Here is a 22,089-nt window from a genome sequence, read left to right on the forward strand (position 1 = left end):
ACAAGGTCAGGGGTTTGTAGCTGTGTGGGATGTTGGTGTACTGCTGGCAAAGGCAGCATCTTTGCCAAATCTGCCTTCAGTAGGAAACGCTGGAGGTGCAGCTGGAAGGACAAAATGGATGAGGTTAAAGCTGCCTGGTGCTTGATTGTGAACCCATTTAATTTCAGACACCTCTCTAGCCCTTCTGCTACCAAGGAATCATTTCTGGAAACTTCTGCTACCATAGACTTGAGAAACATTCCCTTGTGTATTTTGAAAGATGACATTTACTCTCTGAAGGATTCCAATTAAACACAGAAGACCAGGATACCTTCCTTCTCAACTTCTGAAAAAAATAGTGGCCTTTTTATATGCACTTTGTTTACTATCACCTTTCCTTTCCAACAATTCAACTAGAATTCAGAAGATGAGCATGGTGTAAAAGTAGACTGTATTTTCTCAAATCCATTGTGCTCTACTTTCACAGCGTGCACTAAATATCACTGAACCGTATCTTTAAATTGGAAATTAAGAACTGATAGCTGCATGGGCTGCTCTCCAGGTGTCATCCACATTTCTTCTCTGAGTTTCTTTTTTACTAAAATCTCTGAAAATGCAAGTTTGTAGATGGCAAACAGTTATCTTAAAAATATCAGAAGTGTATTGCCTGAATTTATGATAAAGTTTTTAAATAACACAATGGTAGGAATTTTTCTGTGCCTGAAGTTCTAGCAGAGGCTTCCTTTGGGCATAGGAGTAAGCTACTTTATAATCTCCTGATGCAATTTCTTCATGTGTAAATATTTAGGTCATTATGCATCTGGCAGCATTAGAAACCCACAACAGTGTCAGCCTGTGTTGTATGTGGCATCTACCCCTACGGAAGGTGCCAGCCCACAAACCCAAAGTACCGGGACAGTAACACTGTGATAGATGCATATCATATTTATTGGATTAAAATGTGATAGCACCACTACTAGTGTTTCTTGGTGTTGTACTCAAGGAGAAAAGAAGGTGCAGGAGTTTAGGTTTTAAGACTTGGGTGGAAGCTGATTCAAGTGTTGTCCTTCCATACACAGTGTCATGTTGGGTATATCCATTGCTCAGGTGTTCTTTGGGGCTGTGCTTGTGAATGGGATTGTTGGAATTTTGCCTTCCCTTCCAGAGGCACTTCAAATGAACTATTTTGCAAAGCTTGAGATGCTGGGATCCTACAAAAACAAATGCAAACCAGAAGCTTCTTAAATAAGATTTTTATCCAGTCTTGAGACAGTTTGATGAAGCCTTAAGTCTGTATGAGGTGAGCCTGAGCTGGAAGCAGGGTGGTGGGATTTCCTCTTGCAAGAGTGGAAAGGAGTTACAGCATCTTGAGCTGCTTCAGGAATTGTACCACAGGGTGTCACATAAACTGGGGCTTGCTAGAGCTTCTCATGTTCTGAACTTGTGTATAATGTAGCAGAAAAATTAAAAAACGAAGAGCTTTTGGATCTTTTCTGTTCCCTTTCCTTCATCAAAACAGTGTTTTCTCCTCCCCAGCCCCCATACAAAACCGGAGGCTGAACACAGTCACAAACCTTTCTTTTGGCTTGTTTTTATGAGACTTAATGGTATGTCTTTCAGGTGGGGCAGGATACCTCCAGATACATCATTCTGGTGTGTCCTCACATGGTTTCAGAGTTTCAGGCTGCCCCTTGTGCAGGAGAGCTGCTTTGTTCTGCTCCTGTGCCTCCTGGCAGCCCATCTCATCCTGTCCTTGCAGACCTGTAGCTTTCAAAGCCGGTTGAGAAGGCGGGAGGCGATTACTGAAGCAGGGTGTGAAAAGAGAAGCAGCTTGCTTGGGTTCTCACTTGAGGCCAGCAGAAGTGAGAGTCACATCCAGGTCTCTGCCAGTCCAAGCCTGTTGGGCTACACTGCTCCCCGTGGAGCACATGATTGGGCATGTGTTTCTCTGGGAGTTGGGGCCAACAGCAATGTGAAAATTGTATTGTGCATTATTTATTTATTTGTGCAGCCTTAACTTTTGTGCTGGTGGGCTCCACCCTCTGCCACGCTGTGTGACTGCACAAATATTTGCTCTGGGAAACAGTGGGGGGAGTAGCTCAGTGTGAGGAATATGAGGCTGGGATGGAGTGGAGGGCTAAAGCTGTTTAAGTTGGCTTAAGCTGTGCTGTTGGTCAGTGTCTGGCTATGTCTTTTGGGCAAACGGTGATCTAAGTTTCGTGGAAATACTCATCTCAGCAATGGGCAAGGTCACTTCTTCTTCAAGCCAAAATTATAATTAGCAAGAAACCTGATACAGTTCCAGGGATGAACATCCACCTGCATTTTCTCTTGCTAAATAAGTTTAGATTTTACATGTGCTTTTTAAAAAAATACTGCTTCTAGATTTAGCTTAGAAACGACAAAATGTTTGCATAGCTTGCGCTAATACATCACTACAAAATGATTTTTCAATTTAGTTGACTGCTTGGATAAGAATGTGTTGTTTCTTTCCTCTCTAAAACATAACTATTAGACTTTTTTTAATTATTAAAATGGTGCTCTCCCTGTGCCAATGTTACAGTTCCTTGTAACCGCTGTGCACCTGGGTCAGATTTCTTCCCTCCGTGCCCCATGATTTACAAAGGGTTTTGCAGCACAAGAAACAAATGCTTTTAGATGTAAGATTGGATTAGTCTTAAGTTGTTGGAGAGAAGGAATATACATCTGTTGTGAGAGGTGGAAAATATATAGTAAGTAAAACAATTCCACAGTGTTTTCTCCTCATGGACTTTTTTCAGCTGAGAAATACAAATGAAGTCATATTTTGATTAAGAGCTGTAATAGTGATATTTTAGTACTGACTTAATTGATACTTATAATCACTAAGTCATAAAAAGTGTGCTGCTGCTTCTTTTTTCAGATCTTTCACTAAAGCAGGCTGCAAAAATAGGATGATAAACTACATCTAACAAAGTCATACATGGGTAACTGCCCTTTAAACAATAAACTGGGACCCAATTTTACTTTTAAGTGACATGCAGGTGTCATAAGGACTCAATTACTTGGAAGTAACCCCTAAATTTTTTTTCTCGGTAATTAAACGTGACCACTAGTTGGAGATATTAATGAAAATAAAACTATGAGTTTTATGCAGTGCAAAACTTGTGGGTCTACTGGTTAATTATTACTGGGAGCGTTAATGACAGCTGTCCTGAAATATGTTTGAATTTATCTCAATGTGTTTGCTAGAAGTCGCTTCAGGTTTTTCTTACTCTCATCTTCCCTGCTCATTGCAAGGTCGCTCCTGCTGCTTCCTCTCTTCCCAGCTCCTTGCCTTGCTGTTACACCCTCTCTGGTGGCTTGGGTCCCTGTGCCACGCCTTCTCTTATGGCCAGTGCACTGCTTTGGACTCTGCCTTTCTGGGAATTAGTGGAAAACCAGTGCACATGCCAGCCCGCAAACAGAGCGTGAGCTTACCCTTCCTATAGAAACAAGGTGGGAGTAACTCTGTCCTCACCGTCTGCACCATGTTTTTAAAATTACACTTCTGTCAGGCCTTTCAGCATGCCTTATGCAATCATAGAGCCCATCCCAAGCACCTATACTGCTGAGGGCTAGGTGGCTTCAGTGTGTTCTTTATTATGCACGAGGCTTTGTTTAAAGAACATGACGAGCGTATTAGAAATTTACAGGGAATCCCAGGAACCCCGGCTCTGGCATTGGCTGTCAGTCTTTGTTCCATTGGATACAGAGCTTTAACTAAATTTCCCCAAGCGCTTTTGCCCTCCAAAGTTTCACTCCTTTTCAGGAGTTAGCCAGTTTGGTGTGAGCAAGATGATATTGGTTGAAAAGATGAGATGTTCCACAGAAACATGTTTGTTCATTTAATTTAGGATGAGAGAACACAGTCTTAAACCATGCCAAGGGAGGTTTAGGTTGGACATTAGGAAGAATTTCATCACAGAAAGGGTGGTTAGATGTTGGAATGGGCTGCCTAAGGAGGTGACGGAGTCACCGTCCGTGGAGGTGGCACTTGGTGCCATGGTCTAGTTGACAGGCGGGTTTTCGGTCATGGGTCAGACACGATGATCTCAGAGGTTTTTTCCAAACTAATTGACTCTGTGAATTATTACTCATGGAGGGGAGCGGGGTGGGGTGTTTCGTAAGGATCGGAGGCAGCGGCGGGGAGCCGGGCGGGAGCGGGACGGCGCGGCGCGGGTCGGGCGCTCTCCGCGCTCGAAGGAGCCGGGCCGAGCGGAGCCCGGGCGGGTCACGAGGCCGCCGCTGGCCCGTCCCCCCCCGCGCCCCGCCGCCACCTGCGGGCCGGGCCCGGCGGAGCGCCGGCCGCCGCCCCGGGGCGTGTCGTGTCGTTCCGAGCCGAGCCGCCCGGCCCCGCGGTGAGTCACCGTCCGGGGCCCGGGCACCACTTCCCCCTCTCGACAGGAGCCATTTTAGCTGCACGACGCTGCGGGGAGGCCGGGGCGGCGCCGCGGGCCCCGCGGCCGGGCGGTACGTGCTGCCCGGGGAGCGAGAGCCGGGCGGGCGGGCGGGCGGGCCGGGGGGACGCGGCGTCCCGCGCTGCGGGCGGCGCCTGCCGCTGCCTCGACGTGCGGCCGCGCCCGGGGCAGCGCTCCGCAGCCGTCGGGAGAAACTGCGGGGAAGAGGGAACTTGTGGAAAAGCGCAGCACCAGGGAAAAGCGAAATATAAATTGGGCTGTGAGTAAACGGACGTCTCGGGCAGCAGCGCCGTGAGCTGCCTGAAGCTGTGCCTGTTGCTGCGGGCGAAGGGCACCGCGGCTGTGCTTCTCTGAGCAGCGCGCTGCACAAGTGTGACAGCTGGCTTGTAATTCTGCTGCGTTTTGTACTTTTGTCTCCTTTAAAGCGTGCGCGGGTGCCAGCCTAGCTGCCGGCCGGAGCCCTCCAGCCGCCGCTCAGCGGACTGTAAAACACACGTATTTTATTTATTCTGAAGCTGCGTGTGCCTGGACTCGGCTAGCGTGGAGCAGAGCACGGTCCAGAGCGATTCGGGCAAAGTGTTGGCTATCAGCGCTGCGGCTTTGAATACGTTCGCTCCACTGCTGTTCGCCCGGTGTGGTCCGTGGTGACTTTAAAATGGCAGATTTAAAATATAATTTCGGAGACAGATCATTCTCTGCGCCCTTAAATTGAAGTTCTCTTTCTGCCGAAACAGAGCCATTACCGGCAGCCGCCACGGTATCGTTTCAAAATAGAAGGAATTAAGTTATTATGCGGGCAGGTACAAAACCTTTTCCTGAAAATGATTTAAAAATGGAAGTTATGGTGATGCTGTACAAGGCAGACCAATTAGAAAATAGGCTTAGCGGTAGTTGTAATGGGAAAAGAAAATATTGGAGGTAATTGAGGTGCGTCAAATTGCTTCTTAAACTTTCAGTGTATGAAAACCAGTTCTCCCAATTATGTACTTCTGAACTTTAGCAAAGTTTTTGAAGAAGAATCTCTTTTTCCACCTTTGTTGAACGAAAATATTCTTCAAAAGTTTTGTCTGAGTCTATAACTTTGGACCCTACATTTCCATCTGTTACTTGAGAAATCAAATTTGATATCTTCTTACTGAAAATTAAATGACAGGGCATTTGAGCTGTTGTGCACAGGGGAATACTTTCCAGGTTCATTTACTGTCTAGAGCCTGTATCTGAGAAGTATAATGGAGTCTTGCTTAGTACTGTGATCGGTTGCAGGGGAGGGAGAGAGAGGGAGGCAACCATTAAGTAAATGGTCATGTTTTGGGTGAGGCTGTCTCTTGTCTTAAGCCTTCCGAGTGTTCAGCCATATCTTCCTCCTGGATCTTACACTACAATGTGTTTTCACTATCTTTTAATTTTACATTTTGCTTTTTTTTTCTTTCTAAAAGCATCAAGTTTTGCAAGTGTTTGGGGGATTTATTTGGTGCATTGTTACATGTTGAAAAATCACAGATAAAACTACGGAGGAACTACTTGAAAAAAAAAGTGTTTGTAATAGAAGTTTTTTTTCTGAAAAATTCTTAAATATATTTGCATCTTTCTTTTTATCATCAAGACTTTTATTTTCAGATCCTAGGGCTCTCTGCTTGCAACTGGTACAACATAACACTCCCTTTCCTTATCTGTTTTCTCCCCTTCTTTCTTTTACACCAGACCCTGGTGAGACATCCAACCCTAAAAACTTGAGGTTTTAAGTTTGTTTTTTTTTAAGTCATCTCCCAAGCTGCAGCTGCTTATCTTGGGAAGAAGGCTTTTTGTGTTCTAAAGGGTAAGTGGCTGCTGCTACTTTCTCTTGATCAGGGCTTCACAGAGGAGTAGTTCTTCTTTGAAGGCAAAAGCTGTCATGTTCATTCTCTCTTGCTGCTATACAACAACTTTGCCAGGCCTACGGATGCATCTGTGGTACAGTGGTGAAGCTAGGAAAAAGTCATTTGAAAGTCCTCCCAAGACCCAAGACTTACAGATGACAGCTTGGACAGATCTAGAAGGCAGAGAAGTGGATTAGAAGATACAGAGAAATGGTGTTAGTTTTTGTGTACCTGAAGCCCGTGTTTGTCTCAAAAAAAGAAAAAAAAAAAATTCCCACCTTTCTCCCCCCACACCCCCAAAGCAGGGATCTTTTGGTTTGGATTGTTTGTGATTGTTGAGAGAGCCGTGGGAGTGGTGGCATCAGACACCAGTTAGCTTGAATATTATTTCCAGATCCCTGTCTTTACAAGAGTGTTGGTTTTCTAATGTGCTCTTTTCACATCCATTGAATATTAGAATTGTCAAGTCCATGGTCTTGGTCCTCAAATGAGAAGGAAAAGAGGTAGACATCCAGATTTGAAGAATGTTGTCGGCCTGGTGTTTAAGGATTGATGAAAACTCATACTGCAGTTGTGTGTGTTACTTTTTAGACACTTGATGTATGAAAAAAGCCGAGTACATGAGGTGTATTTCAGCACAGCTGTAATTAAGGGAGGGAACTGTGGCAGGTTGGTGCTCAGTGAGCTGATAGAAAAGAAAGAAAAATGGAGGATTTCCCTCTGTGTCAGAGGAGAAGCTGTGATCTCCAAAACAGCTTTCTCTTCTTGCAGGTGTTAGGAAAAATTTCTCAACTCTTGCTTGCAGATTTTCTTGTTTTCACTGACAGTTTTGTTAACTCACTGGAGTTTTGTTGGGTATGCGAGAAGGAGCAAGGACTTTCCCCCACCACAGTGATTCAGCACAGGAGTGGCAGGAGGTGGAGTTCACCTTTCCAGCCTTGGTTGCAGTCTGCACCATAAACTCTGAAACTTTGCTACTATAGGCCAGTGATTTATGGTGCTTATAATTTTAATGCCACTGACGTGTTTTAGAGATTATTTGCATTCTTAAATCTTGCTTTTTTAAATTTTACCTAAGTGTTTCTTCACAGATAAAGTAGTTGACAGAGACTATGCATACTGGAATTTTTAAGTCTTGCTTATCAAACGTCTGCAGCAGCCATATGAAAGGCTCTGGACATTTTCACTTTCCTGACCAGACCTGGCCATATGTAGAGGTAAAAGCAATTTATTCTTCAGTATAAGCCTGTCCTTTGGTAAAGCTCCCCACTGTGTGGGAAGTGCTGAGAGGATCCCATTGGCTAGGGACCAAAGTTTATGCATTCTTACTTTGCTGTGCTTTAGGCCTTACCTGTCAGCCATCTTCAGTGTTGATTCAGAGGGCTGGAGCTCAGGTCATTTATTTCTCCTCAAAGAGATCACTCCCCTTGTGTCGTGTGTGAGTTTGTACTACGTTCAAACAGGCTTCAATGTGAAACTGATAGTAGTTTTGTTAGCCTGGAAAGAACTTCCAGTTCCTAAATTTGCATGTAAAAATTATTTCTCTCTGTACGGGGGGAAAAGATATTATGGTTAGGGTAATTTGCTAGGAATAGGAATGCTAAGTGCATAGGTTGGAAACTGTGGGAAAGAGTTGCTTTGGGATGGATTTAATGTTACTGTCTTCATTTATAATTAGACATTTTAATCTATTTCTAGAACACCCTATATTTAACCCATCGTCAACATTTCTATGTGAATTTACCAAATACGTTTTTTGTTTTGAGGGGAATGTTCAGCGATTCTTGAATGTTGCCGTTAGCGTACTAACGGTTTCATCGCTTCACTTGTGAGCTCCTTCCTCATTTCCTTCACCTTCTTGCATGGTAGTGGTTTGACTTCTGAAGTGGGCTCAGTATAAATGTCATGCTGCACAGCTCTTGAGTTTCTGTGATAGAAGGAAGGGGTGAGCTTGGGTGATTCAAATTTTTGTCTGCTCTTGAGAGAAAGAAACAATTTTACTTATTGTGGCTGCATATACTATTTTGTCATGCTGTATGTTCCTCTAGAGTTACTAGTGTTCTTCATGAGATCCTTTGACAGAGTGAATAAAGCTGACAGATTAGAAGAAAACTACCTTGTTCTTCTGAGCTTTGTATCAAGTCACTTCTGCTGTTCTCCAGTTTACAGTTATCTTGGTGCTTATTCAGTTTTAAGTTGCAGCTAGGGAAAGAAGCAGCAAAATATGATTGTGAAACTACAGTTACAATTCGTGATACTGAGTGCTGACCACTGTCAGAAAATTAATGTTTAACTTGCCCTTCCAACCAGACTCAATTTCAAGTTAAAAGCAAGTTGACAAGGATACTGTCAGTTTCCTCCTCTTTGTGCCTGCTACATGTGCTGCTGTCCTACATAATTTTGGAACTAACAAGAATAGTTTCCCAAGGATGTGATGACATGGTTTGTTTTTAGTGGAGGCTGTCTTTCCAACCAGAAGATGACCCTCTTAGGAAGAGCTTTCGTGAAGACTGTGTCTTGAAGGCAGCAGGACTTGCACATTGTCTGCTGATGACAGAATTTGCCTGGCATTGTCCTCGGACTTGGTGGTTACATTATCCACTCTTGTCGTCTTGATGCATTTTCTGTTTTGTGCTTTCACTCTCCAGAGCCTCTGTAAACTATTTACTCTCTGTAGCTATTCAAGCTTTGTCACAATGCCTGTAAATTAAGCATGCAAACAAGAGTGCTAGCTATCAAGAAAATAATTGTGAAGCTTATGGGCCATGGAGGGCAAAGGGTCGCAAACTGCACGCATTGCAAGAATTCACTTCCCTGTCTCACAGTGCCTCCAAACCAGCTTGTTGAGAGCTCTGTGAGCTCCAGGTACTCTTGGTGGTGAGCTATTAAGAGGCCATCCTGTTGGTTCGTTTTGTTTTTTTTTTTTTTTTAAAGACCACTAATGTTTATTACAAAAAGAGAAAAGAAGGAACTGTAGAGAGGAAGTGTCTATTTGGGGACCTTTTTTCTTTACAGAAAAAAGATGGTTTAGTCATATGAATGAAAATGAAACTTTCTGTGTTGAAAAACAGTCTGAAGTTTGCTGAGGATGGCTTGCAGCATTTTCAAAAGTGCTGGTCCTCTTCGGTGAAAAAAAAGTGTATTTCTTTTAGTATCAGTTCAAAGTAACAATGAAATAAGTTGCTTTTGAAACAACTAAGTGAAACACAGTTTTAATTTGTCTGAACGGGCTGAAATCTGAGCAACCTGATTTGGTTGAGGATATCCCTGCTCACAATATGGGGGTGGACTAGATGACCTTTAAAGGTCCCTTTTCGCAACAACTGTTCTATGATTCTTACACAGAAACCATTAATTTAGACCATTTAAGTATGGACTATGTAGGAATTTCCAGAAGAAAAAAGCAGCAAGAAAGTTACTTTTGGCACAATGTTTTCCTACCTGGGCACTTCTGATATACATATACCTGATTATGAATGCTTGATATAATGCAACATTCTACCATTTGTTTTTATAAAGACCTAATTGTCTTTTAATATGGTTCTTCAAATGATATGTATTAAATCTTGTTTCAGTGGTACTGGACTAGAAATAATTCTCAACAGTAACAAATATTGAAAAACTTTTTCCAAACTACAAGATAAGAGCTTGGACTTGCAAATGTGGTGTGTCTTGTGTGTCTTGGTGGTTTTTGTTTGTTTGTTTGTTTGTTTGTTTGGTTTTTTTTTTATTATAACGGGTATTTGCAGAAAAGGTTTAATACTTTTGAAGCAATGTAGCTGGAAGGGTATATTTTGTGTCTAGATTCTGATGTTTGTAATGTTTAAAGTGTCTCTTATGGGTGCCATGGTTCAGGTGGCTTCAGAAGCATTTTGTTAATTTGTATTTTTAGACTTCATAAACAGAAAAGCTGTGATGGCATTTATTGATATATGATGACGTGAAATCTGTGCATTTGAAGGGGGAGACAGTAGCAGTTATTACTTGCAAAGAGCTAGCTGGGTAAAATCCCATTGCCTTGAGAGAGGAAACCCAGGACTACTGATGCATGCATGCTGCACAGATGCAACATGTCAGTAAAAAAAGGAAATAGAAGAAAATCAGTGTGAAGTTTGGTGGGTTCATTTTTGCTGCCTTAAATGCGGATCTCTAGGTGGGGTGAAACCTCCACTGTGAGAAGAAAGTAGTTTCTTTCTGACAGAGACTGCCTTCAGAGAACCTGTTACACAGTCTGTCATGAACAAGCCTGGTACTTATTAACTAGGTGGGAGAATAATGCTAGTGCCTTGATGCTGGCTCCGGGATTTTCACACACCATGTGCTTACCGAGCTTAGGTGCACACTGAAGGTTCTTCAGCCGCACACAGCTGCTTTTTCACTCATAAGTGAAGGCAGCGTGTATAACTTCCCTGCTGGCTTGGTGGCACATCCCATTAAAGCCGTGCAGCAGCGGTTTGCGTGGATGTGCCCTGGAGCACAGGAGGGAGATTTGGGCTAAGCAAGTTTTACTTGGATAGTGAATTCTCCTGGAGGTGATGGGTTGTAAATCCTTAAACAGCTCATTTAGCATCTGCCCAGGCCCTTAGCTTGCCCTTAGGTAAGACTCAACAGTAAAGCTGTATTAGTTGAGGTAAAGTTGCAGTTTCAACTAGACCGACGTTTTTGTAAGCATGCAAACCTGCACCAGTCTAATTTAATTTAAAACGTGCCTTTAGCAAAACAGTCAGAGGTGGACATGGTCATTCCTGGATGTTTCCTTGGCAGGAGTACTCATCCAGCTGCTTGAGGACTGCCATCCTCATTTTTTCTCGCTGACAGCATAGATTGTTCCCTAGTGCTTTATTGCCTTCCCCTCCTATCCTCAGTCCAGGCTGTTTGCAAGAGCAACCTTTTCCTTATCTGGTTCAGCCAAGATGAGCCAAGTTGGCAAGTCTGATGTTGATGCCGTGGAAGTTGTTGGGCTGGTTGATTGAACCAGGTTAGGGATTGATTTCAGAGTGGTGGAGCTGTGGAGTTTGTAAGAGCTGGGATTGAGCAACAACGGGAAGGACGAAGTAGCACAGTTGTCCTTGGAAAAGGACCATATTTCATGGCTAATGCTTCAGCAAAGTATGCTTAAAATTATTGACTTAACTCTCTTCTACACGTCACATCAAAACTTGTTTTCCAATGCATTATCTGAACACCACAGCTGGATGCTTCTGATTGAGAAGAAGAATGTGTTAACTAATAAATAAAGTATTGCCCGAAGTTATATAAAGGCATAAGTCTCAATAATGTAAAATGGGAGGAAAAGGTGTTTGCTTGTTAATTTGGGATCATGTGCAAATAAAAGCTTTTGGTGAAGGCAGAAGCTTGGGCTTTTTTGTTCTTTTTACTTCTGTGAGAAGAAGGGGAAGGAAATGCAGGGATGAGAACTGCATTGCTGCAGTTTTGAAAGAATGTTAACTTGTTGCTTTGTTTAAAAATATTTTAGTAATTCCTGTCTGCTCAATCAGGTTATTGAAATGAAATGATGACCTTTGCTCTGAGCCTGAAACAATCCAGAGGGAAAGCAGGTGTTCGAGAAGATTAAACCTCTTACCACGGCTAGGAAGTGTTCTGGTTGGGTTGAGGTTCTAAGGGTGCCATATTCTTGCTGAGACTAAAAATGTAAGAATGAGGAAGAATTTTAGAAGTTGATTATGGTCAGTTGCCAAGAGCAATGCCATGATAAATTATTAACTCATTGCACTGTACTGCCTTGTAGTGCAAACAGAATAGCTGGTTATTGTGCTCTGCTCGGTAAGTCAACACTGTAAAAAATTCCTCAGTTATCTGGAAAATGTCTTCTTTGGGGTGTTTATTAAAGGGATACGGTAGATTTAAAAATCATGTTTCCCCTCTGCTGAAGCTGGTTAAAACCAGTAGAAATCCATGGAGACAGTTTCTTTCTGTCTGGGGAGCGTGGTCAGCAGTTGTCAGTCAGCTCAGTTTCGCTTTTGCTCCTCTCCTCTCACAGTGCTTTGGTGACGTGAGGTCCCTCCTACCTTCCCAAAAAACACCAGAGCCATGCAGTTGGGCTGTTAGGTGCAGAGACATGAGGCAAGTTGACTCAGAGCTGCTCTGCTGGAAAAGCCATTCTGTGGAGACCACTCCTCTTGTGTTCGCTGTAACTGTCAGAAGAACAAATGCAGGAGCATGTGGGTGCCTTATGATGCTGTGCAGCATCATAGGGGAAAATTTTCAATCTTTTAAGAATTAAATCATCCTGATTTTTGTTTTGCTTTTATAAATGTAAATACCTCAACATTTACCTTTGTGTTTTTGCTTCAACTATACAGAGCTTGGAAACTTAGATTATTTTAAGGTGCCTCAAAATAATTTATAAATGAACGTTCCCCTCCCCCTCTTATATTAGCCCTATGCTTCTTACATTAAATTTCTAAGTTAATAATCTATAATTCATATAATAGATATGAATTTGCATGTAAATACTACTTTTTATGTTTGTTATGCTTGGAGCTACTACTGTAGTAATATATAATAATGTAAATATGTATGAGAATTTTGAAATGTTTGCTGTGATAAACTCTGTTGTTCTGTAGCAGGACACAGATGAACTTTCAGAGTTAAAAAGAATATCCAGCTTGAGAGCAAACCATTTCTGGACCAGTGTCAGCATCTGCCACCCCAGTTTTCTTAGGAAAACATTGAATCCTGCCAGTACATGTTGCAAGATATGACCAACGTGACTTATGAACTAAGAAGCAAATCTGCAAAATGCTGTTGGCTACATAGTATTGTTGGAATCTGAGATGGAAAATACTTTTTTTTTTTTTTTCAGTTCTCCTTTTGCCAATCCAGCAAAATTTAGTAAGGTTCAGTTCATGCTGCAAGGCTTTTTTTGTTCAGAAAGGCTTTTGAGCAACCATTGCTTTTTGTATCTTTCTTTTTTTTTAAATTTGTTGGCTGCTTGGGATTACTTGAGTACTTGTTAAGGGTGGGACATGTGGCTTAAGTGGATGTCAGAAATGCTGCCAAAGCAAATGTTCTCTTAGTGTCTGATGGGTTTAGGGCTGTTTAGGGCTTTCATTCTGATTTCCAGGGCAGAAAGTGGTCAAGCATTCAGTGACATGGAGTGATGTAGTCTTGTCTTTTGAGGCAGGGGACATGTGTGTTTCTGTGCAATAACCTAGGTGGTCACAGAACTCACCTGGGAGCGCATGAAAGCCAGGGACAAAATATGCTGTATCAGAGGAACCTAATTGAGGAATATGTTTCCAAGTTAGAAATTAGGAGAATTTGGACCCTGTTCTTTTTCAGGTTTTCAAACCTCTGACTTTGAGGTGGCTGTTCTACTAAGAGTGCCAGTCACCAAATGACGGCATTTTCATTCTGAACTGTTTTGGGGTGGGGACAGAGACCATGTTAGGATGGAGCACCTTGGTTCCGTGAAGGGTAAAATGTGTCAGATACTCCTTGAAATCCAGTGAAGATGTGTACTGCTTTTAGGTTTATGCAGAAAATTCCCCTAGACTACAGCAATACGTGATAGTGTTAAATCAATTAAATATCTACTGGTTGATATATTTCCCAACTTAATTACATGACTGACATGTCTTCTGTTGCTTTAATTGGCAACCGTGCAGATAACAGCACAAAATTGGTTTTCCTCCATTTTATACCACCAGTTGGTCATTGATGGAGAACGGATATGAGGCCATCTTAATAATTTCTCATCCTGCCTGAAAATACAGTTTTTAGACTTACTAAGGAAATGATGTTTTCTGACAGATGATATTATGGGGAAATCTAAGACTGAACAGAGGACAACTTACAGAGGAGCTGATTATAGCATATTGCTTCACCTACAGATACTATGGAAGTTATAGCTGTGCTGGAGTTTCTGCTTCTCACTGAAGTTGTGCTTTGTCTAGCAGTTGGTTTTTGTGCTTACCACGTGGGTACCAAATTCTTCTTCAGGATTTCAATTTTGCAGTAGATGAATAGGTGTGTTACTCTAGATATTAGTGTTGAAAAAGCCTTGTAGATCATTAACTCGTCCTCATTTCTAGGACAGGTTGGTCGTAGAAAAGGCTGGTAGTGCGTTTGGCAATGGGTTTTTTCCCACTGATTGTAGTTCACATCTGAAGATTTCAGAAAGAATCTTAAAAAATTTCATCTACCAAGTAAAATAACTTGGTTTCCTGGTGGTATACAAGCCTGGTTGAGGACGGCCAGACTCAAAACCTCCACAGCTGGACTTCCTGTTGTCCTGGGCCCTGTTAGATGAGAATGTGCCACCAGTGTTTTGTACACTGCTTCAGTGGCCTTCTGGGGCCACGTTTCAATATGCTTGACCCGTTCGCGTCTTTTTCATCCATCTGGCTGGCTTTCTGCATGTGGGCCTAATTTACTCGTTTTTCTGTTTCTTCAGAAGGTGTCCCAGAGCCTCTGCTCCTGACGGGCGGCCACGGCCCGCGCAGGGGGACAGACCTGGCTGTGCGGGCAGGAAGCGCTCGCGGCTGGGCCCGGGTTTCTTGGGCTGCGCTTCCTGTCGGTTAAACCACGGGCAGGGGAGCAGATGCGCCAGGGGTGGCAACGCCGCCGCCCGCGCCAGGCAGCCATTGTGTAACCAACTGTCTCCTCGGCGCCATGCTCTGCGCCCGTGCGCCTGGGGCCTTGTTGTCCCTCCCAGCCCCTTCTTTAGGCACCTGAGAGTAAAGATCGGGGTTTGTTTAGTTCAACAGAAAGCAGGACTTGAACTCCTGAAGCATGAATTGTAAGAGCGTAGCCATGGGAGTTATCCTGACACAGCGAGAGCTGAGGTCCAGTGTTTTGTTTTGCACAGCTACCAGTGTGGGAGTTTTTAAATGCGTCTGAGAAACGGGCAGGTTGGGCCTCAAGTTGTGCAATTTCATGAATATATTTTCTGGGCAGGTGTTTGCCATGTTACCTGACCAGTTTTTATTGTAAAATCTATGATCTTCTGAGTGGTCTTTTTTTCTTTTTAATTATTAATTTTTTCATCTCAATGCACTTGTGGTTTTGAGACAGCTCTGGCTTTCAGTTAAACAGCTTTTTAGAAGTGCACAGAAAAAGCACATAAAACCTTCTATTAGAAATGATGTAATTTTTTAATGTAGGTTGCATGATTTCTATTGATATATATCTTATTGGAACATAATAAATTTACTGAAACTAGAACTCTAGTAGTATCTACCCCAGCATCAGATTTTAGAGAACCGAGAGTACTCTGCACATCAGAATTATTTTAGAACTGAAACTGTGCATACAATTCAGCCTTTTTGTCTCATTTGGTGATCTTTTCTTCCTCATATGACAGCATAACTCCCAGAATATTTTTTTTTCCTTAAACTGTATATTTGTTGAGTAGCCAGCATTGAGTAGGGATATCTTTGCCATGATAAAATGATTCTGCATTATATGCTCTTTAAAATAGGGGACCTCAACCTGAGGGTCACATTCCTCAGAGTGAGGAAGAGTTGAGATGTTGTAGGGGCAGTGAGATTGGATGGGTAAGGAGTTTGGGGGTTTTTTGTTGCTGTTGGTTTAGGTTTTTTTCTCCTGCCTTGTACTGGGCTATGGGGCATCCTGCATGGCAGCCCGCAAGAGAGGTTTTGCATACACAGAAGAGCTGCACTCACAGGCAGGCGCCGCTCTGAGCTCCTGGTCCCCTGGGTGTCTGCAGGGCCAGGAGCCAGCACCACAAGGGCAAAACTAGGCATTTTGCCTCTGTGAAAGGCACCAGCTCTCACATTGCTAGCATAGCTGCACTGGAAGCCTTTCAGAGGAACAGGATGATTCTGCTGGCCTTTTTCCCTTTCAGGTTTTGAGCACTGTTCTCAGTACTGTCATGTTTGGGAAAGGAAAGATACAAACAGGGCACAACCCCTGAAGGGAACACATAGTAAAACCTCCACAAAACTGCTTGAAGTGTAGGGCATCTGGAAAAAAGTCATAGATTTGGGGGGTTTTACCCACCCCCACACAATTCTGATATTATTTCATTGTATCTATGGTCACAGTAAACAACTGAGACTTCACAGAAACAGATAATTGTTAGACAACAGAAATTAAAAAACGAAAGGAGGGTGGAGGATAAATTAAAGGATGGATTAGAAACTATGTAAAGCAGCCTGTCTCTGCATTACCTTGTTTATTGTACTACTGTACCACTCAGCTTTCCCTCGTGTTTTCTTATTTTGCTTTTTTTAGGGGGCTTTTTTTGTTTGTTTGGGTTTTTTTTTTTTAGTTCTTTATTGTGGGGTGTTTTGTATAGTTTTTTGTTTGTTTCATTGGGTTTTTTTGTTTTTGCTTTTTTTATTTGGGTTTTGTTTGTTTTGTGGTGTATAGTGGGTTCTTGTTTTTTATCTTTTTTTCTTTTTCTTCTTTTTTTTCATTATTTTTTCCCTCCTAACTCTGTATGGGTTGAATGTTGTACTGGGAGAGGAAAGGGTAGGTTAGAAGTGATACACAAAAAACGTTCTGCCTCTGGTTCCTATGATAATTTGTGGGTTTTCATAACAGAGATGATGTCTGCTGAGGAGCTTCTTGCAAGAAAAGCTGGAATGTTTGTTTTCCCAGAGACCTAAATGAAAATTGTCAGAGGGCTGGAACAGCTATCCTGTGAAGAAAGTCTAAGAGAGTTACTCACCCCAGAAAAGAGAAGACTCCAGGGAGATCTTGTTGCAGTCTTTCAGTGTATAGATGGGACTTATAAGAAGGATAGAGACTTTTTACCAGGTCTTGTAGTGCCAGGAAAAGGGAAAATGGTTTTTGACTGAAAGAACATAGATTTAGATTGGACATAAGGAAGACATTTTTGACAATGAGGATGGAGAGGCACTGGTACAGGTTGCTCAGAGACATTGTGGATGCCCTATCCCTGGAAGTGTACAAGCTTAGGTTGGATGGCACCGTGAGCAATGTGATCTAGTGACAGATGTCCCTGCTTCTGGCACTGGGGTTGGACTTCAATGATCTTCAAAGGTCCTTTCCAATCCAAACCATTTTCTGGTTCTCTGCATTGGGGCCTGCATCAACTCCTGAAAATTTAGAGAACTCAGATGTCACCTAAAGAAGGACCTTTCGTCTTCAGGAGATTCAACCTACCTTTGCTCCCATTCATTATATGGAAAACGTAGAGCAATCTCAGTCCTTTCTTATGGAAGCATTAGAGGTTCTTAGAATGAAGGAAAAGTAGGAACAATCTTATCCTTATGGGTTAAAGTGGGGAAAAGCTGCTGTAGGAGAAATATGTCTCCTCAATTCCCCTTCTGTCTATGACACTGTAAGGGTTTCTCTTTTGGGAAGCATGAGTGGACTTGTGCAATCACCCCATTCAGACAATGTCTGAGAGAGGGGGGCAAGTGCATGCTGAAATATCTGTATTACTCACTGTGCAGAGCCGAGAGGAGGTAGGAAGAGGTCTCCAGGTTTGTGAGCCACTGGCTGCGGTGAGATTGTGCTGCTTCCTTTTGCAGAATGGGACCAAATTGGGCACACAACTCAGCACAAGGTGATGGGGTGATTTTGCATTTTCCCTAGGGGATTTGGTCCCCCCCCCCAGCCCTGCCTGCTGCCTTGCTTTCCCCCTCAGCTGGGGAATCAGGCTGGCTCACAGAGCCCAGTGGTGGGGGCTGCAGCTGGATGGCACAGGCACATGGGCAGCAGCCACCTCTGATGCCTTATTTAGTTCTGCAAAAGACATGGGAACTTGAATGATGAAATGAGGAAGAAGTGAGGCTTGAATTTCTCTACACCTGGTTGGTGGGAGCTCTGAACGTTTCCAGAATACACTGATTCTGTAGGTGTTTTCATGCAACACTCATAAATTCCGTGTCAAGTTCATTCCATTAGCAGTGGATTTCTGTGTCTCCCAGGAGCAGGTGTGTGCTCATATAAGAGTGACTTAGGCTTCAGTGTACACTTCCCCAGACATTACGAAATGAGAAATACTGGCTTGTCCAGACACTGCCTTCCCTGGAGGGACCTTTGCAGACCCTGTTCCTTTTCCATAACACTCTTAAAAAAATCTTTTCGCTTTTTTAATCTTGTTGGTCTTTACGTTGTGCTTTGTCACTGTTTGAAACCCCATGGTGGGAATTGTTAGTCTAACAACAAATCAGAAGATAATTTATATTCTCTTAATAGCCAAGTTCAATAGTTTGAAATTCCCCAGACAAATAGTCTCTCTTCTTAATCCCACCCCATGCAAATACTTTAGAACATGAATTTAGGCTATACTGATCTGTAAAAAGAAAAATGTACAAATGGCATGGGAATATTAGGTTCTGTCTTATTCTGCATAGCTGCAAGTTAATGTATTTATTATTGTAATTATGCTAAACATCATGAAGCATATGCATTTTTAGAAGAATCTGAATGAATATATTGCATTTCAGAGTGCATTACAATTGGGAGCTTAAAGGCCCAAAAAGCTAACTTTTAATTATGTCATGAGTGAATGTTCTTCTCCACTACAACTGTGTAAGCAGTCTCTCACCTTCAGGAGGTTTTAAAGGCATGATTTTATTAGATATTCCCTGCTTGGTTATTTAACTATGATTTTTTTTTTTTCTGCAGACATTTAAATTACTTGGGTCTGTAACATGTTATGTCCTGGATAGATGTTCAGTACAGTAGAAACATCTGTACTTTTCATAGTGTTAATGCTGCTTCTCCAATTCAGGCAGCCTTCAGAACCTCATTGATTTAACCCAGCAGCAACTTTTGGGGAAGGGCAACATTGAACAAATAGGTGAAGGGCATTGTTTTTAAAAAGGCTGGACCCTTACTGTGCAGGATTAAGAAGCAAAGAGACCATCATACTCCAAGTGCAAGGACTGGTGGATGAAAAGCTGGACATGACCCAACAACGTGTGCTTGCAGCCCCAAAAGCCAATTGTATCCTGGGCTGCATCAAAAGCAGTGTGGCCAGCAGGGTGAAGGATATGATTCTGCCCCTCTGCTCTGCTTTCCTGGGAGCCCACAGTTCTATGATTCTGTGAAAACAGCACAGTTCAGTGAATTTCTGACTTGGAACCTGAAAGGTAATGATTACCTATTGAAAAGCTGGCTGAAATGAGACAAACATATGCAAGAGGGAAATAAGAACAGTGTAGACGCATTTGCCTCTCAAAATGTTATTCTTAAAGCATATCAAGTGAGTAATGCTGAAGATGCTAATAGAGAGAAAAAAGGAAAGATGATGACCAAGATAGGAGATAAAAGCTCAAACCTGCAGCTTCTCTGCAGGCATGAAGGAGTCATCTCTGGAAGGTCTAGAGACAAATGAATTGTGTTGCTTTTTTCTGCGTACAGTGGGGAGATACTCAGTGTGTCTTCATGGAGATTATTGGTATAACCTGCAAATAGAACTCTTTGTGCTATGTGCTCCACACCCATAAGTAGTTGGCTGTCTAGTAACAAGGTGGTTTGTGTACTAAACAAGTTACAGCAAGAGCCTAAGGTCTGGGTTTTGTTGGTTTGGTTTTTTATTTTCCTTTGTTTTGTTTTTTGAAGTCCCTCTGGCTATGTAATACTCACATTTTCTAACCAAGACCGCGTCCCTCCCTCCATGTCTCAGTGCTGTGTGTGTGTTGGTACTTTTTTAAAGTTGGAGCCAATCTCAAGTTCAATTTTAAACTAATGTTTTGAAAGTATTCCTTGAATTCAGAGCAAACTGGTCAGCAGGTGACTTTGCTCCCTTTCCTGTATGGTACAGGTCTTACCTATTGTTTTTTACTTGAGAATATCTGAAGTATTTTGTTCCTTCTTGTCTTTCTCTTTGGTGATCTATGACGCTGTTACAAATTTTCCATGCAGAAAGCACATCCCAGCTCAGAACTGTGACTCATGCTGAGGAAAAATATAGAGTTACAGCCTTCCAACCCAAGTTAGCCTTTACCCTTCTACCTGCAAATTTGAAAGCTTATGTCCTTCAGTCTATAATTTTCAATAAATTTCAAAATTTTTTTGTTAGGCTTTAGATGACATGTGAGTTGCAGCTACAGTGATCTTTAAAGTACAGTACACTGGAAATCAGACAGAAGATTTCACCTCAGAAAGGTGTAACAAACGTCTTGCCTTGGGAGACTCTTAAAGATGTGGTTTGGTTTGGTGTTTAAGAGACGAGGTCTACCCTGGCCTACGTAAATGCTGTCTGAGCTACCATAAAAATCCTGTTTAAGCCAAAAATTAAGTTGAATGTTCTTGTGCTAAAAAACTCCAGACAATTCTATTAGAAAAGACAAACAGTGAAAAAGACTACCCGGGACTCGTCAGACTTGGAGGTTAGTGGGAGGGAGTTCAGCAGTCTGACAGCTCTGACTTCCCTGTGTGCAGCTGTTCCTTATCAGTCTGCCTGATTGTAGGTATGGTTTGGTACTTTGCACCTCTTCCTAAATTTCCTTTCGTTGCCATTTCTACAGACTTTTGAATTAAATAATTCTGTTTGTGAGATGTTAGGAGATGTTGTCACCTTTTCTTGAGTTGGGCATCTTTTTTGTTGTTTTTTTGGGTTTTTTTGAATCTATATGAAGGCTCAGTGCAAGTATCAGCTTTGTGATTTTGACAGCAGGAGATGTGCCTTAATTCTTCCAAGACATTTGCTGGTGGAGATTTGTCTCTCCCGTCCCAACCTCATGAGTAAATCCCTGCCTGTGTTAGGAACAGTGTTGTACTCTTCAAGCCCTTAAAACCAAAAAATTTACAATGCTACTTGCCTTAGTACACTCATCAAACTATTTCAGAAAAACTTCTGAAAAGAAGTAATCTCAATTGTTGTGACCGAATGGGTGACAAAATGGACCTTTGGGGATGTTTAGGGAAGTTGTATGTTGGGGCACTGTATATGTGCTCTGACTGGTTGCAGATTGTAGAAAACAGGCGACTTCTTGCCTGTTGCAAAAGTTCTCCCTGATTAATTCCTGTGGTATAACCATTGGAAATGCGTGACTGAGTACGTAATTTCTTATATTTATGGGTAAAGGTAAATGAGGATCTTTGTGGCAAATAGATTTAAAAGCGTCAGGCATGGTTTGCAAAAACATGTTTTAACTGATAAGCTTTAGAAATAAGACTGAAATACGTATCTGTATTTTACTCAGGTGCAATTGTTAAGCACAGTGCTAACTTAGATATAAATAAAAGTGTTCTTGTAAATGAGTAGGATCTCTCGAAGACCAAAATGCTTGTCTAGTTCTGAGTTAGAGCAGCTTACAGATAAGTGTTAGTTGCAGTGCTTTGTGGTATGGGCTGTACTGTTTCTCATTACAAGCCCTCTTAGCCATTTTTTTTTTTTTTTTGCTTTGCCTTGACTGGGTCTGTGATTCTTATCTAAAGGAGTAAAAGTTGCTTAAGTAAAGATTTAAGTTAAAGCAGCATGTAATTAAAGTTCTTCTGGTGTGTTTCTTCTCTGCTCTGTGTTAACTTGCTTGTAAGAGTGCAATGGTCTATTGCCCAATATTCTCAGCTTTAGCAAAATGCACCACTGGTCCCAAGAAGGAGGATGCCTGAACATCCCTGGATGAGTTGTAAGAATATACATATTCATTTGTTAAACTTCTGTTTAAGTCCAAGATGCATGATGAGCATGTAGGAAAGCTAAGGTACCTGTCATACAAGAACACATAAAACACCTTGTGTAGTCCTCTGAAGCACTACCACTGCAGCTGGTGGCCATGCACCTTGTATAAAGAGGGAAGTCACTGCTCCTTTTGTTTCAGCATTGCAGGGTTCGACTTGCTACTGTCTAAATTGTAGGCCCTAGTGTCTGGGAATAGGGTTAGCAGGACACCTTTCAGAAA

The 22,089-nt window shown here is 42.2% G+C and overlaps 1 protein-coding gene across 5 annotated transcripts in view; it reads left to right on the forward strand.

The window, feature by feature from the left end:
- Positions 1 to 22,089, forward strand: part of ELF1 (E74 like ETS transcription factor 1) — an 88,020-nt gene that overhangs the window by 17,044 nt on the left and 48,887 nt on the right. For 2 of the 5 annotated variants that reach the window (XM_068182251.1, XM_068182255.1), the window contains exon 1: positions 4,345 to 4,470. The exons of 1 other annotated variant lie outside the window; for it this stretch is intronic. The gene's annotated coding sequence lies outside the window, so the exon portion shown is untranslated. Of the gene's footprint in view, positions 1 to 4,243; positions 4,471 to 4,562; positions 4,678 to 22,089 lie in introns of those variants that run through there. 2 more of the 5 variants (XM_068182254.1, XM_068182253.1) reach the window with 2 other exon arrangements.

Source organism: Anomalospiza imberbis, chromosome 2 (assembly GCF_031753505.1).
Source record: "Anomalospiza imberbis isolate Cuckoo-Finch-1a 21T00152 chromosome 2, ASM3175350v1, whole genome shotgun sequence".
Taxonomy (NCBI): Eukaryota; Metazoa; Chordata; class Aves; order Passeriformes; family Viduidae; genus Anomalospiza; species Anomalospiza imberbis.